The sequence below is a fragment of the Maniola jurtina genome, chromosome 17 (genome assembly GCF_905333055.1).
Source record: "Maniola jurtina chromosome 17, ilManJurt1.1, whole genome shotgun sequence".
Classification (NCBI taxonomy): domain Eukaryota; kingdom Metazoa; phylum Arthropoda; class Insecta; order Lepidoptera; family Nymphalidae; genus Maniola; species Maniola jurtina.
Genome location: NC_060045.1, coordinates 12,762,530 through 12,780,420, shown reverse-complemented (window position 1 = coordinate 12,780,420; position 17,891 = coordinate 12,762,530). Strand labels below are relative to the sequence as shown.

General features: G+C 37.0%; 1 protein-coding gene and 1 long non-coding RNA gene across 3 annotated transcripts in view; one reads left to right on the top strand and one right to left on the bottom strand.

The window, feature by feature from the left end:
* The window catches only part of LOC123873725 (stress-activated protein kinase JNK), a 107,145-nt gene that overhangs the window by 13,109 nt on the left and 76,145 nt on the right, over positions 1 to 17,891 (bottom strand). For both annotated transcript variants that reach the window (XM_045918737.1, XM_045918738.1), the window contains exon 4: positions 15,966 to 16,031. The gene's annotated coding sequence lies outside the window, so the exon portion shown is untranslated. The remainder of the gene's footprint in view (positions 1 to 15,965; positions 16,032 to 17,891) is intronic.
* LOC123873750 lies at positions 4,349 to 15,736 on the top strand. The gene is made up of 4 exons (XR_006797740.1): positions 4,349 to 4,362; positions 7,346 to 7,348; positions 8,198 to 8,209; positions 15,702 to 15,736. It is a non-coding gene; the product is annotated as an uncharacterized LOC123873750 (long non-coding RNA).

Here is a 17,891-nt window from a genome sequence, read left to right as displayed (position 1 = left end):
TTGTTTTTCTGGCGCTCGGTGTATATAAGTACTACATTTATATTTATGAACTCAGAATTTTTCCTTTTTATTTGATATTTAGTAATTAGCAGATATCTAACTCTATCCCACACATTTTGTTTCTCAGAAAATAATAAAGGTCTGGCGATTTCGGGATCTTGCTCTATTATGGCAACTGGAACAGCTTTGATTGCATTAATGCATTGATAGTAACCAATTGCTTAGTAATAAGCTGCATAGTTACTGTGGTTACTAGCCAATGATATACGAGTATAATGTACATTGTACATATCATAGCGTAGCATATCTCGTAGCGTATGTAATCGCGTAGCATAACCACGTAGCACGTAGGCGTAGTATGTCTACATAATATCACGTAGCAATGAACTACGCCGTTTAATATTGAGGTTACGTTTTTATCGTATAAATATACGAAACATATGGGACCCATAGTAACCGACCTACATCTGAGCATGAGTTTCCTCTGAGCATGAAAAGGATAACCATAATTCCTCACGCTGGCCAAGAACATTATGGAGAACTCCCAGCCATAAAGGTATTTTCACGATGTTTTTAACCCCCGACCCAAAAAGAGGGGTGTTATAAGTTTGACGTGTGTATCTGTCTGTGGCATCGTAGTTCCTAAATGAATGAACCGATTTTAATTTAGTTTTTTGTTTGAAAGGTGGCTTGATCGAGAGTGTTCTTAGCTATAATCGAAGAAAATCGGCACAGCCGTTTGAAAGTTATCAGCTCTTTTCTAGTTTTCTTATAGAAGTTTTTGTGTCGGGGGTTTTTTAAAAATTTTATTTTATCTTTCACTGTAAATATGAATGTATGACAGCTAAAGTTTATCGGAATATGTTCAAACTCATCCGGGGCCCTTTTTCCTATACTAGCGTATGACCGCGACTTCGTACGCGTGGACTACACAAATTTTAAACCCCTATTTTACCCTTTTAGGGGTTGAATTTTCAAAAATCCTTCCTTAGCGGATGCCTACGTCATATTAATAGCTATCTGCATGCCTTTCAGCCCGATCCGTACACTTATTTGAGCTGTGCGTTGATAGATCAGTTAGTCAGCTTTTTCTTTTATATATTTTTATTATATATTAATATAATAAAGTTTAATAAATTAATTAAATCGGTTAAAATTCATATAGCTCGAAAAATGTACGATAAAAAATATACTTCATTAACTAATGATTAATTACAATATCAAGCGAGGAATATGGTTATATTAATGCAAAAATAGTAGCATCAGACAGTATATGCAGGGTTTATTGAAGTCATATGTACAGTTTATAGCCTTCAGCAGCAGTTTGGAGGTTTCTCCGCTCGGCGCTCGGTCGTTGCATGGCATTAGCATAAGCCGGTATAGTGTCTCAGCGATTTGCATGCACAATAAACAGTCGAGAGAATTGCATTTGATGAAAAGTTGTCGTGGGAAGGGAGCTTGTAAATTGGACTAAAACGTGTACTTTATAAACGGAATATCGATGAAAGTTTCGCAAAAAAACAGCATATTATGTAGAGTTTCGCCTATATTAATTCACCTATTTGACTTTTAAACAGTGTACATTCAAAGTTATGATATTTCGAAAATAAATGACTTGATTTGAGACGTTTGTTTACATTAATAAGAACCGGGTATCTTTAAAACAAGAGTGAATAGGCACCTTCTAGGTAAACGCGTCCCATCTTAGACCACATCATCACTTTCCATCAGGTGTGATTGAGGTCAAGCGCTTGCCTATAGTGAATAAAAAATTAAAAAATAAAAACTATGTATTTGTCGAGTTTTCCTTCATATCTAAAATGATAATTACTTTAATTATTATTTCAAAGTTATCTGTCAGGTTATATTTAGACATAGTTACTGAAAATTTCTTAGGAAATCCAATGAATTTATTACTGCAATAATATTATATTTCAAAGGAACTTTTACTAGTTTTTTTTTTTACCCTTTGCCAGCGTGGGAGTCGGAACGAATGTCTTGTTCTTACAAATACAATGGTAATAACAAGTTTCCGTGAACAGAGGCGATTTTTCTTCGGTCGTTATGTAAGTTCGAACAATGATATCCTTTATATTCATTGTCTATGGAACTTGGGACGGATGAGGATTCGTACCATTTGTACAGATCTGGAATAAGCTTTGTAGAAAAATGGTACTTACGAAGATTTGGGACAACGTTCGTTATAAGCTTTTTTTAACCCCCGACCCAAAAAGAGGGGTGTTATAAGTTTGACGTGTGTATCTGTCTGTGGCATCGTAGCTCCTGAACTAATGAACCGATTTTAATTTAGTTTGTTTTTGTTTGAAAGGTGGCTTGATCGAGAGTGTTCTTAGCTATATTATAATCCAAGAAAATCGGTTCAACCGTTTGAAAGTTATCAGCTCTTTTCTAGTTACTGTAACCTCACTTGTCGGGGGTGTTACAAATTTTTAATTTACACTTGTCTATTAAAACCTCCTGTGAAATAAGAAGTAGTTTTCATCAAACATGAGAACTTTACACTCTTTTTATTTTATGAAATACAGCGAAATTATTTCCTTTGATACAGTATTCTTTGTGTAAATAGTTTCACACACTATTACGTTTGTGTATAGACGTCATTTATTTTATTCATGTATTCATCCGATTCAAAATATATTTTGTATAAAGATTCATAAAACGAAAGGTCGAGCTTAGAGCACACATCCGCTGATTTTGAAATGAAGGATTAAAATGTGATGAGGTATTCACGTAGGCTTATGCTTCACTGCTTTTTGCGGGAGGCTAAAATGGTCTCAAATTAAAGTCTTCTTGTTTGTTAAAAGGTCACCCCGCCAAGAATATTATATTCCTGGGCCCATAGTTTATGTAACTAGAGAGCAATCTGTATGCGGCCATCCTTATTTTTTTCTCTATAATATGGGCTTTAGCTTGATTGATTTTAAACTTTAGGGTTTCATACCTCAAAAGGAAAAACGGAACCTTTATAGTATACTTTGTTCTCTGTCTTTTTCTGTCTGTCTGTCTGTCCGTCTGTCGTGTCTATCAAGAAACATATATTACTTCCCGTTGACCAAGACTCATGTAATTTAGCAGGTAGGTAGGCCTTATAGAACAATTAAAGGAAAAAAATCGAAAACCGTGAATTTGTGGTTACATCACAAAAAAAATTAAAATGTGTTCAAAAACAAATAATAATTACTATTTTCAATTTTCAAAGTAAGATAACTATGCCAAATGGGGTTTTATATGAAAGGACCTTTACCTGTTCATTCTAAAACAGATTTTTATGCATAGTCGTTTTTGATTTATCGTGCAAAATGTCAGAAAAAAAACCCGAGTACAGAACCGTCGGTACGCGAGTCTGACTCGCCCTTGGCAGGTTTTTTATTATGAGATAGCCTCACACTTGACGACAATCATGCCTGAGAAACAGCAACGATGATGTCTAGGTTGGAGTGCGTTTTCTTAGAAGATACCTATTCACTCTTGTCATGAACTTGGTAGGAAACACGCTTTGGCTTCCAGATTAATTAACCATACAATATAATCATAACCTTGGCTTAATCGGGTGGTTGTGCCAACGAAATAGGTCTGCCTCTAAAACGCGTTTCAGGATTATAATAAAGTAGCCACTTGACGGGTTTACAATCATACCATCTCTATAAATTTTAGATGCAAAAACATTTTCATTCATTTACAATTTAAATAGAAAATTTTTCAAAGAGAAGAGAGAAATAAATAAGAATATTGCAGCTTTTCTAGATAGCTCATCGCTTGGAGTGCTTGCATCGGTGTCAAGGGTTATTTGCTGGATTTCGAGGGAGAGGACCTGGAAATGTGGTGTTATTTGATTATGAACTTTACGTACTCGGAATAAGATTCACAATTGGATGAAACGAATTTGCAATATTTACTTAATACATAATTGTAAATCAATAAGAAATTAGAAATACATACATACATGGTTATGCGAGGGATGAATATTTTATCTATTTATTGCACTTTTTAAGCCCAATCATGATTCATAATTGGCCTTATAGATTCTATTGAATAGTCAAAAGGTTCGGAAAAATACCAAGCAAATATAAAGACTAGGTAGTTGACTACTCCCTTTATTTTCCTTAGGAATCTATATATCTATACTAATTTCTATACTATCTATACTAATAAATAAAATTGGAGTGTCTGTCTGTAATTTCGAAATAACTACCACATATTAAGGTCATATGGTTATTTGAACGATACCATAACTGAATCACACGTTTTTAAAATTTTTGTCTGTCTGTCTGTCTGTATTAAATAATATGCTTTTTCTAGAGAAAACTAGGCCATTTACTAATTCGATAATTATTACCATTAGTCTACACAGTTGCGAGTAAAACCTAATATACCATGAGCATCAAAATATAGATTTCACAAACTAAAAGTAAATCTGACAGTAAACGATTTTCTTTAAAGTCTTTTATAATAGCTAGTCTGCGCAGCTGTTGTGCAGTTTATTAGTTTTCAGACTACCCGGGCCGTTCCCCGTCTATCCGACGACGTCTGCAAAATGTTCATTGAACTAAGGCCCAGTTGCGTGAAAGACGGTGAAAGACGTTACGGTTACCAATCATCTTCTTCTTTGACCATCAATTAAAGCAAAATGAGTTGACCTAAGACAGATTATTCTATTGTCCTTTGCCTACAGTGTAACAAGCTACGAGAATCCTACTAATATAAATGCTAAAGTGTGTTTGTTTGTTGTCTTCAACCGCAGCAACCGCAAGCCACAGCAAAGCAACGGCCCCAAGTGTTTTTTGGAGTAACATGGCTGCTTTTTGTCCCAGAAATCAATGTCCAGGAATTTCCAAGAAATAACGCGCTACGGAGAGGAGATTGGAGATTGTTAATGTAATCTACACCGATATTCAAAATCTTAAGTTTCTATAAGTCTCCTTAAAACGTAGATCTCAAAAAAGAAAGGATTTCCAAAATATCCATCGACGAAGGCCGGAGCGGGTTTAGCTACAGGTAGTTCAATCAAAAAGCGATTGAGTTAAGACTGAAAACTATGGGAGTTTCTAAAAGTGTTTCTATTTCTGCAAAGTGGAGTCACTTTAACAGAAACAATTTGCGGCGAAGTGCCTCCAAGTGTTTCTCGAATTAGTGGAAATGGCCGCCGAGCCAGCTACTGACATTGCGCCGAACAAAATGGGAAGATTTCAATTTGGATAAGACTTGCTGTGGCTTGTTGCAGCTTTAAGTTTATAGGATAAACTGAGCAACCGACATATTATTAACGTTAGTACAACTCAAACTGTTCATTCTTGCAAATGGAGATGTACCTACGTAGAACCCTATTATATAATATTATTTACTCTAAGATAATTGAAATGTTTCTACGAAATCAAGGGAAATTAAAGCTGTTTCGATCATACAGCAATTACGATTGAAAATGAGTGTTTGTAAAAGTGTTTCTTTCTAAGTGAAACAATTTGCGGCGAAGTGTCTGAACACGAGTATTTCTCGAGTTAGTGGAAATGGCCACCGAGCGAATGTTGTCTCAATTACGTGACATTACGCTGAACAAATTCAATTTGGATTAGACTTGCTGTGACTATTGTTGCTTTAAAGTTTATAAGAGAAACTGACTGGCCGATTAACTCAAACTGCTGATTTTAGCAACTTTAGATTTTGCATAAAGGTCTCTAATACGTAGAACCCCATTTTAGAAAGAATTTTGAATTATTTCAACAAATTCGCGGGAACTCAAAGCTATTTCGATCATAAAGCGATTAAGATTCAACATTAGTGTTTGTAAAAGTGTTTCTATTTCTGCAAAGTGAAACAATTTGCAGCAAAGTAGTGTCAATGAGTGTTTTTCGAATCAGTGGAAATGGCGGCCGAGCCAATATCGTCTCAAATACGTGACGTTTCGCCGAGCAAAATATGAAAAGATTTCGACTTGAATTAACACCGTTATTTGCTGTAGTTTTTAGTTTATTAAAACAGAAATAGTTTTAGACTTTAATGTTTCTCTTGTTATCATTTTTGTTAAGTTAAGTGTGGCCTTGGACAAGTAAAATAATAACTTTTGAGTTTCCCATAATAATATGCCGTATTTGGATTTGTAACTTCTATTAAGTTGTTTTTTAAAGAAACTTTGATTTGAAATACTTACTCGTAAGTAGTAGGTATACTATTGGAAATTGATTTTTACTTTACTACTTTTCTATTAAAATTATGTCCAAAAGAAAGCTGAGATAAAATGTTCACAACCAGTTAGTACATTGTCTTCAGTAGTTGTAACTTGTATGTAGAACTGTAGTAGTGTATTCTAAAATCTAGAGTATCTTCCCTGGGAAATGAATACTAAATGTGCATAAATACTAACTTTAACTTGATGTGGGTTACTTAGTTGTAAAGTTACAGCAGTTAAATGTTAATAAATAATAATTAAGTACACCTAAAGCAAAGCTCTGACAGCTTAGTGGTTAAGACGTCCGCCTCCAATACTGGAGGTCTGGGGTTTAGATCCCGGACATGCACTTTGACCTCCCTGGCTCTGTGGTCTTATTAGCGGGAGGTCCCGGGTTCGATTCCCGGCATGGTTTGGAGTTTAATAATTTCTAAATCACTGGTCTAATCTGGTGGGAGACTTCGGCCGTGGCTACTTTCGCACCCTACGTTACGGTTCAGCGTTCCGGTATGATGCCGTGAAGAAACCAAAGGGGTGTGGGTTTAATTAAAAACTACCATACCCCTTCCAGGTTAGCTCGCTTCTATCTTAGACTGCATCATCACTTACCACCAGGTGAGATTACACAGCTACAAGAGTTAACTTGTAACTGAATATAAAAAAACGCACCTGTAACTTTTAGGAGATATGTACGTTTTAAGCACTCACTTTAACGGTGAAGAAAAACATCGTGGGAAAACCTTAATACCTGAGAGTTCGCCATAATGTTCTCAAAGGTGAAGGTGAAGTCTGTCCATCCACACTTGGCCAGCGAAACTCAAAAAACTCAAAACTCAAAATCATTTATTAGTACGTATTGGGTTCGTAGGTATAGGTAGATAGTCTGATAGTCTAAAATAATAAACCTTTTGATAGTCAGAATAGTTAGATTTGTAAGGTGACATAGATGGAGATAATTAATTACGTAAACTTAAAACTAAAGCTACGACGGTTCCAAACGCGCACAGGTCTAAGAAGACTCCACACCAAACTCAGGCGAGGTGGACTATGGCCTAAAATCCTTTTCATTCTAAGAGGAGCCCTATGCTCAGTAGTGGGCCAGCGATGTGTATCATGATCATGATGATGATTCATATACCTACTGCCGCAAAATAAATTTAGTAAGTATTCATATATTCATGTGCAGGTACCAACGTAAGTCACATAAAAATAGTCCGCACATTCGTAAAAAATCAACATACCTACATTGTTACCCAGGACGATTCACATGAGGCTTTCAAAGCCCTTTTAGCCCAAAAAACCGCGGGCAAATGCGGCTGAGCCATAAATAAACGACACGACGTTGACTCAGCTAAATTCTAAAAATCCCATTTTCATTTTCGCCAGTAATTGTGAATCGACAATCGCTATCGGGCTCGGTTTCTATTGGACATAGAGTTACGGGGTTTCGAGGTTTTTCAAATGAAAATCAGTGCTGGTTTTTACGTTAGATTTCGTAGTACGTAGATTTCGAAGTCGTAATGAACTCATTTACCCACTTCATTCAAGTAAAACATAAATACATACATATAGCGATATATAGCGTACTTTGAACTAGCGCAGACTTTACTTAATCTGTCTAATTTTAATTATGTTTTAAGAGAAGTCTGAACAGAGCCTCAATAGCTCAACCGGTCAAGGAGCGGACTGAAAACCGAAAGGTTGACGGTTCAAACCCCGCCCGTTGCACTATTGTCGTACCTACTCCTAGCACAAGCCTGACGCTTAGTTGGAGAGGAAAGGGGAATATTAGTCATTTAAAATGGCTAATATTTTATTTAAAAAAAAAAAAAGACGATTCTTCAGATTTCAGCTGAAAAATTGAGTCTGCTGTCTGAGTTTGAGCGAGTTTATAATCGCCGAGCACTATTATGGTATTTAATAGATTTACTGCTTTGGATCGGATGCATTTATTAACAGGAAAAATAACTTTTTTTTTCCAACCAACTCGATTAGCAAGAAACTCTTAAAAAGCAAGAAATAATCGTACTCGATCGCGATTGGTAAACAAGAATTCTACCTTAATAGACGAAAATGTTCCACCATTCCACAAAAAATAACATTTCCCGGGATTTGAATCGTCGCTGGAATAAATGTCGCCGATGAATTATTGGATCCAATCACGATCGGGATTTGTATGTTTGAATAAGCGTACCATCCTCACTGCTGTTTGACTGACTTTGTGGGACAGGTTATTAGAAAATATAATTATATAACTAGCCCATGCTCGCTACTTATCCGCGTAGACTGCACAAATTTCAACCCCCTGTTATCCCCTTAGGGGCTGATTTTTCAAAAAACCTTTCTTAGCGGATGTGTACGTCATAATAGCTACCTGCATGGCAAATTTGAACCCGGTCAGTCCAGTAGTTTGAGCTGTGCGTTATTTTTTTTATTTGAAAAACAAACAGCTGTACAGTTTACATAATTTTAACCTTAGCCTAGATAATTTCAATGGGCTGGTAATGTTTTCACAAATTTTACAATAAATCCTTTTTATTTCATATCTCGTGAGCATTTCGAAAAATCCTGCCGTATTCCATGTCTGCATAATAGTCAAACTAAACAAATAAAAATACAAAGAACAATACCTGTTTATCTGAAAATACTTTTATTTTCTCAAGTCTAAAAGGTAAACGTGAGAAACGGTCTAGAAACACGGAAAATGGCTTTTGAACGTGAAAATAAAAGTTATATTTGAACATTGCACACGGCAATGCACCAGAGAGGGGGAGGGGGAGGACATGGTAGATTTTTCATTAGAGATGGACCATTTCATAGATAGCATGTGAAAATCACGTGAAAAAAGGTATTTTATATGTAACACTTGCTATCTTACTTAAAGTAGCCTGTGAAAAATCATATGAAAATTCACGAAGCAAAACCTCATAAAGTTTGACCATTATTATTTTTAATCTCCTTTTACTATTCTTTTTGCACGCGCAGGGTATCGACCCGAGCTAACAATGTTAGAGAGGGAAAACAGCAATTTAATGAGGTGAATTTTCGCACTCACAATAAGCACGTAAAATTTACTTTAATTCCCAGTTAAATTAACGTAGCAAACGATTGTAAGTGCAAACATTAAAAAAATTGCTGTGAAGAAAAATAATGATTTCACTAAATGAAAATAATTTAAAATTAGCAATCATGCCCATCGCTAAATGAAAATGCCGCGTCTGCTATTCCAAGTCCGCGGGGTAATAAAAAGGAGGAGACAGGAAGGAGGTAAACTTAATCTTTGTCAGTTAGTCGCTCTTTGTTGTCTAAATGGCGGAAATTCTATTCTAACCCCCAAAAGGAAGAGTGTTTTGTTACCAAACACAGTTTGTTAACCGAAATTTTATACTTATCTGTTATAGCTGGCTGTAGGCGTAACAAATGTGCAGTTCAAGTTACACTGAATTTTGGGATGATAAGAGTTTATTGCCTTTTTTAGGGTTTGGACTATGTTAAGCGTCTCTTTGAGGAACCGAAATATGTACTGAAGACAAAATACGTAGGACAACCAAAGTGACCGACATAGCTCAACGAATTAGTCAGCTGAAGTGGCAGTGGGCAGGTCATGTCTGTCGCAGAACCGATGGCCGCTGAACCCACGACCTTAAGAATGTCAGAGTGGAAGGGGGTGGATGAGAAAGGCGGAGGACTGTGTATGGCGGCGCACTCTCAGAAAGGCCTATGTCCAGCAGTGGACGCAAACAGGCTGATTGATTGATTTTTTAATTTACAGACTAGCGCTTGGCTGCAATCAGACCTGCTAGCAAGTGATGATGTCCTAAGATGGAGCACGCTTGCCTAGAAATTGCTTATTCACTCTTGACTTGAAGGTACCCATATTAAAAGTGGAAGAGACAACTGATGCCGGATAGGCGTTTCATATCTTAGCGGTTCGGAATAGAAACGAGGAAGCAAATCCCTTCGTACATGTCCGAGAAATTTTAACAAGATGCAGACCTATATACGACCGATATATGAATATAATTAGTATACATTTCACACACACTGTTATCCTCAGTAGACCTACATCTAGACGAAGCCGGGTAATCACTTATAGCCTCCCCCGGCTATCATCGCGCGTAACGCCGGGACATTGCGTGAATGCTAATTTGGAAATCGATACCGGCGCCTCAGCCTCCCTGCTCGGCTTATAAAACTAGATGCCTGTTTGATATATGTACATAATATCGTATATCTTGGAGATAAGTGAGATATCTTCATAATTATATCATAATTCATGCTATATTATAAATGTGAAAGTTTGTTTGTTTGTTGTTTTGTCTTTCAATCACGCTATAATAGAGCAACAGATTGGGCCGATTTTTTTCATGGACACAGTTTAACACCTGGAGAGTGATAAAAGCTATTATTTTATCTCTGAAAATCAAAGATTCCTTCCTTTGCTTTCCAGGTCTTCAACTATATCTATGTAAAAAATCAGGTCAAAGGCTACTTTAATTAAAGTAGCAAGTGCAACATATGAAAGGCTTTCAAATGCTATCTCCGGTCCGTCTCTATAGACAACCATTATTCCCATCATAATTATCAACCCATCGCTGGCTCACTACAGAGTACGGGTCTCCTCTCAGAGTGAGAAGGGTTTTGGTTTTCTATCAGGCTAGTCAGTCAGTCTACCACGCTGGCTAAGTGCAGATTGGTAGACTTCACACAACTTTGAGATGGAGAACTCCTACCATGCAGGTTTGCTCACGATGTTTTCCTTCACCGTTAAAGCAAGTGATATTTAATTAAGAAACGCACATAGCTCCGAAAAGAGGTGCGTGCCCCGACCTCGGAGTAGGAGGCGGATGTCTTAACCATTAGGCTTCATCTCTATAGACATCTATTATTGAACTCATAGCAAATAATATATCGTTATATATACATCTGTATACGGCAACTTTGCCCGGGCTCTGCCGGCCGGCGGAGGCTTCAGCTGAATGGGAGCGATCGATGCGGTCACGTGGCGCTACAATACGGTTAATTATCCCCACTGAATACCACTTACAATGTTTCTCCTTCTACTAATAACTAGCTTGTTCTCGATACTTCGTCGTGTAATTTAGGTTTTTAAAGATCCCGTTGGTATTTTTATAGTTCTGTACCTCAAAAGGAAAAACGGAACCCTTATAGGATCACTTTGTTGTCTCTGTCTGTCTGTCCGTCCGTCCGTCCGTCGTATCTGTCAAGAAACCTATAGGGGACTTCCCGTTGACCTAGAATCATGAAATTTGGCAAGTAGGGAGAAGAATAGCACAAGTAAAGGAATAAATCCGAAAACCGTGAATTTGTGGCTACATCATTAAAAAAATTAAAATGTGTTTCAATTTTCCAAAGTATGATAACTATACCAAGTGAGATATCATATGAAAGGGCTTTACCTGTACATTCTAAAACGGGTTTTTATTTATTTTTATGGATAATAGTTTTTGATTTATCGTGCAAAATGTCGGAAAAATACCCGAGTACGGAATTCCCGCGGCGCGCGAGTCTGACTCGCACTTGGCCGGTTTTTTATGCTTTGCTTGGCATTTTTCTACGTGATCAAATTAGAAATGATTAAGTAGATTCGTGGGAGAACCAGAGTAATTATACCTAAGTAAGTGGCAATGGGCAGGGCACATAATTCGAAAAACTGATAAACTGATAAATTCCAAGGTGCTAGACACCGGAAAGCGCGTTGGAAGACCGGGCTCCCATTAGGTGGCTAGACGACATCAAGTGTGTGGAAGTCCCTACAAAAGACCTAGAGACGATAAGAGAGCAATACCTAAATATAGCCTACTAGCGCTAATTTGGCAAGAGAGCCCGTTTATTTTGTTTAGGAAAGTTAATTAGAACGTTGAACGTTTCACACGTAGGTAGGCAATGCCTATAGCTGGGGTATGGGGTAGGGTAGTCCATCAATTTGTAAGCCACAGGGGGAGCCGACAATGGTGCAACTAGCGCTGGGCTTAGGCTGAGCCCGGCAAACATTGAGGGATGGTAAATGGTTGGGGTGCGATGCGGTGCGCCGAACTTTTTACACAAGATTTAACCACAAGATTTTTGTTGAATTCGATTTTTACCGGGCTACTTTGTAGCGCGAAGAATTGCATGCCTGCTACGAAAAAACGTGATAGGTAAAAGTAAAATATTTTCTATTGTACACAAAATTTACGTAAAGAAATATAATTATAACACAAGTGTAAATTAAAAAATTATAACATCCTCGACAAGTGAAGGTTACCTAGAAAAGAGGTTGATAACTTTCAAACGGCTGAACCGATTTTTTTGGATTATAGCTAAAAACACTCTTGATCAGGCCACTTTTCAAACAAAAAAAAACTAAATTAAAATCGGTTCATTAGTTTAGGAGCTACGATGGTGGCATCGTAGACAGATACACAGATAGACGCACCCCTCCTTTTGGGTCGGGGGCTAAAAATAGATGTTTTTACAATATGCGGCCTTATCGCTATAATAGCGATCTTCTTCTAGGTACTTGGCGTTCAAAATCGAAAATTCGAGTATGAAAAATAGTACCCTAGGGCCCAGATGAAAGGTTTTTTCCAAGATCTTGTAAATGCAATGAGATTATACGAGATTTCCGTTTGATAACTAAATAGGTAAATGTTTCTGAATTTTATTTTTGAAATCCTAGGTTCTCTAATAGAGTAAATATTATGGAAAACTACTGTAAATATCTACTAAAGTTATATAGGCGTCACTCAGAAAAGCAGGTATTATTTAAATATTTTTATCGAATTATTGGAATGTCCTCTCCAAAACCAACACAAAAAAACACAAGTTTAATGTGCAAGGTTATCCGAGAGTTTTAATCTAAACAAACTAATGCCAAAATAAATAATTTAATTAGAGCGTGATTGCTATCACAACATCTAATTATCCAGTTCACAACCCAAATACCGAAAATATGCGATATCGCTCCGAATCTCAGAAGGAGACTGAACTAAAACCTTCAAAACACCCGTATTTATGCAAGTTCAATCTTGTTGGCCTCCTAGTAACAGATTGTATGACATCGAATGAGCCAAATATCGATTTTACCAAACTACCTTCAGCTAAATTAATAATTTTATATTATTTTTGACAACTCAAATCAACTTTTTAAAAATAACCTTACAGTTAGAACCTTTTAAGTAGATACTTTATCTTAGTTTTTAATTATACAGTCATTTATTTACTTTCCTCTTTCTAAGTTCTATTTATAACTTCATTATTTACTAAGGAACTAGGCACGTAAGTACAAGATAGCGCTTCAGTGCTTCATCCTGATAAATGATATAAATAAACAGTGACCCAAGGCAGCGGAGCGAAGGACCGCTTGATAAATCGGTCGACCGCCCCGACCAACCGTCTGAACTTATCTTGATGATTGTCACTGGGTAGCGCAATATGAAGGAAAATTCAAGAAAAAGTCACCATCTTCACGATCGCCGGCCCACTACTGAGGACAGGTCCCCTCTCAGAATGAGAAGGGTTTGACCATAGTCCACCGCGCTGACCAGAGTGGGTTGGCAGACTCTACACATTTGAGAACATTATGGAGAACTCTCAGTCATCCAGGTTTCCTCACGATGTCTTCCTTCACCATTAAAGCATTATCATATTTCAATGCTTAAAAGGACATAACTCTGAAAAACTCGAGAGCGCGGAATCGAACTCACAACAATTCCTATTAGACGTCTCAACTATTAGGCTATCATCGCTTTAGGCTTGATAAATGATATAAAATAAACAGTGATCCAAGGCAGTGGAGCGAAGGACCGCTTGATAAATCGGTCGACCGCTTCCTACTGTCCGAACTTATCTTGATGATTGTCACTATGTAGCGTAATATGAAGGAAAACTCACGAAAAAGTTAGCAAGATAGTCTCGTTTCTATTTTTTAACTCCCGACCCAAATAGAGGGGTGTTATAAGTTTGACGTGTGTATCTGTGTATCGTAGCTCCTAAACTAATGAACCGATTTTAATTTAGTTTTTTTTTTGTTTGAAAGGTGGGCTTGATCGAGAGTGTTCTTAGCTATAATCCAAGAAAATCGGTTCAGCCGTTTGAAAGTTATCAGCTCTTTTCTAATTACTGTAACCTTCACTTGTCGGGGGTGTTATAAATTTTTAATTTACACTTGTAAAACAGATTCCACATTTATTTATCTCACCGCCGACGAGAAAGCGACTTGCTATTGACTTTTTTCTCACTCAAGAAAGAACTAAGCAAAATCAAAGTGCGGTCTATAGATTACAACCTAAGATGGAAGCGGGCTGACCTGAAGGAGATATGTAATCAATTTTAATTTTATTAGGGATATGGGTTTCCATATCGCCAGTAATAGTTTATTAGTTTCTATCCATCATCGAGTTAATATCACTTAACATTTTGTAGATAAACGATGTAAATAAACGGAGATTGATAAATCGGTCGACCGTTCCTGTCGTCCGAGCTTATCTTGATGTTTTTGCCACTGTGAAAGATATGAAGGAAAATTCAAGGATAACTTACGAAGAAAGTGGTTTATTTTTAGAGCAGCCATTTTCTTTTGCTCAGATTTTATAGCTCGCGAATTTACTGATTATTAAAATCCTTTCTTTTTGATATAGCTATGTCACCAGACCCTGATATGTGGAACGCCATTTCGAGGTTCGTGTTTTAAGTACCTTCAAGGCAAGAGTGAATCGGCACTTTACAGGCAAGCGCGTTGAAGCTTAGACCCCATGATTACCATCAATATGGTTTTCTACCAGATGCGGCGTGATTGTTCAAAGCTCAAACATTTAATAAACTATCAATCGTCAACCATGTGAACGTATCAATGTGCCTATGAACCTGCTGTCTAGAAACTTCATATTTTGGTTTTCTTGGTCGGTAACTTGGATTTAATTTTTTTTAATTGAATTGAAAAAAATTGACAAATTCCAACAGGATTTTCGAATTACTCGAGCGAACTCGACCAAAAAAGCTAGTTTCGCATAATACATTAAGACACCCTACGAGCATAACGTGTGAGTAAATTATATCTCCACTCATTTTGGCTCTGCAATTAAAATTTTGCTTCTTTATTTACACCAGTGTCATTAAAAATTACTTTGACCTTTTCGCAAACAAGTGTCTCGTAGATAATTCTTGCGCAGAAAACATCCCGCTGCAAATTAAGGACAATTTTCGTCCTTTGCCTCCGGGTTGGACAGGACGGGACCAAAAATAACGTGACATTATGAATGGGTCCTGCTAGAATAATAAATGGTTTTATAATTGTATTTTCAGTCACGTTTTCTTTATAAGATTGCTTTTAGGAGATTTTATGCGAAAACATTGTTGTTCAAGGGACGGATCAACACATTTTTAAAAAGCTGGCAACGCAATGGCGGTTTCTCTGGTGCTGCAAATGGTGCAAGTTGGGCATTTTTTGATCGAAAAATACAAAAAGTATAGCCGTAACAACCTTTACTTATAAAGCTGATTTTCATTGCACAAGTAGAAATTAAAACGACTGCCCTGCCATATTGATTTATAGCCAGTGTCACTCGGGATGATCTAGGATTTTAACGATATTTCATTCATCCAAATCTGTCCAGGTATTTAGAACCCGACAACATCACACTCCTTTTTCTGGGCAGTCGTGTAAAAAATTGCAGAACTTGCTGTTAGCTTGTTTGATGAGTGCAAGTGACTTGCCAGAGCTGATTCTGCAAGTTATATTGCTAGTGGACTCTTGGCCTTAGTGGGTGTACGTACTCACCATAAGTTACGCGCATCCATTTTGTGACAAAACCCCTCGTTCGCCCCGCGCCCGGCCTCGCACCATCTGTAACAATAATATCGATATGTTTACCCTCTACGAGAAAAGAGAAAGTTATGATTTTAGAAGTTAATGAGAGTTTGTACTGACCATTGGTAGCAAATTCTGCTCTCATACTCAATTCATAGAAAGAAGTTAGTATAGGGCTTTCTTTGTTACGTTATCCCATACAAATGACAGAGACAAAAATCTTAGTGGGTGTTAACCATTCAATGTATGGGATTACGATCTAACTTCTTTCCTTGGATAGAGTATTTATCGGTAAAAACATGTGAACAGCGAATTCAACCAAACAAGGCGCAGAATTTGCTGTCAATTACGATTACAATGAATACGTTTTTCTTATACAACTAGCAGTTCGCCAACTGATTGATCATAACTGAATGAAAGCCACTAAACTTATTTGACATTGGTTGGTTCTACATTGCTGCTTCACATTACATTGTGATTACCCTTTGATTTGAACCCTTGGATGAATTAAACACTAGTTTCTAAAACATACCAATGTCATGGTCACATATAAAGCAATAAGTTTTGTTTTCACTTTGTTAAAAATACTAATTCTGGCAACGCTACACGGACTAAGAGCCAGCGCGTGCCAGACCTTCGTTATTGTATAAAAGCTGAAAGATTTTCTGCGTATTGTCCCCAGCACAGGGAGGAACGATCAGTGACTATGAAGTTTGGATCATGGTGGCTTTGGGAAGTAACAGGTAATGAAGTAGTAAAAATTGTTACGTCAAAGTGTAAAGTAAACTTTCAGCTTTTATAAAATAACGAAGGTTTGGCACGCACTGGCTCTTAGTCCAACAGGTTTCAGTGCCAAAAAAATCAAGCAGAGACGTGGAGACGATCTGTAAAAGATTTCCTTTATCTCCCGTTTATGGCTGCCAAAGTAGGCGATACAGAACTGAAACCTAATAAAAATGTACATATTATTTATCTGCATGGTATAAAACGTCACGATAACCTTATATTCGAACCTACCTACGCGACGTATTGGTTCATTGCCAAATCTTATACTTTTTATTGGATTTTCGGATACAAATATATTTTTTGTAGCATATAAGACTAAACGTAGCATGGGGCACTCGTCAGATCGTTGATATAACTACCCATATTATTATAGTGCGCTGAGTGAGCTGCGAAAGTGTTTCTTTGATAGTTTGTTCTTCAATCACGCGACAACCTAACGGATCGACGTGATTTATTGTACGGATATGGTTAAAGATCTAAAGAGTGACATAGGCTTCTTGTTATACCGCAAAATAAAGAGTTTGTTAAAATTGTGTCCCTACAGAACAAATGAATCTTATATAAAAGGAAAAGCTGACTGACTGACTAATTGACTGACTGATCTATCAACGCACAGCTCAAACTACTGGACGGATTAGGCTGAAAGGCATGCAGATAGCTTTTATAAAGTAGACATCAGCTAAGAAAGTATTTTTGAAAATTTAAGCCCTAAGGATTTAAAATAGAGGTTTTGAATTATGTGTAGTCCACGCGGACGAAGTCGTGGGCATAAGGTAGTACTAAATAAGTGGCTTATTTCCATGTTATCGCTATGAAAAAGTATGTTATAATGATTGTTAGTCCTGTTAGATTAAACTTTCTGTGCAGCCGAATTACCCGTTTACCTTTTTAACCCCCGACCCAAAAAGAGGGGTGTTATAAGTTTGACGTGTGTATCTGTGTATCTGTCTGTGGCATCGTAGCTCGTAAACTAATGAACTTATTTTAATTTAAGTAGTTTTTTTTTTGTTTGAAAGGTGGCTTGATCAAGAGTGTTCTAAGCTATAATCCAAGAAAATCGGTTCAGCCGTTTGAAAGTTATCAGCTCTTTTCTAGTTACTGTAACCTTCA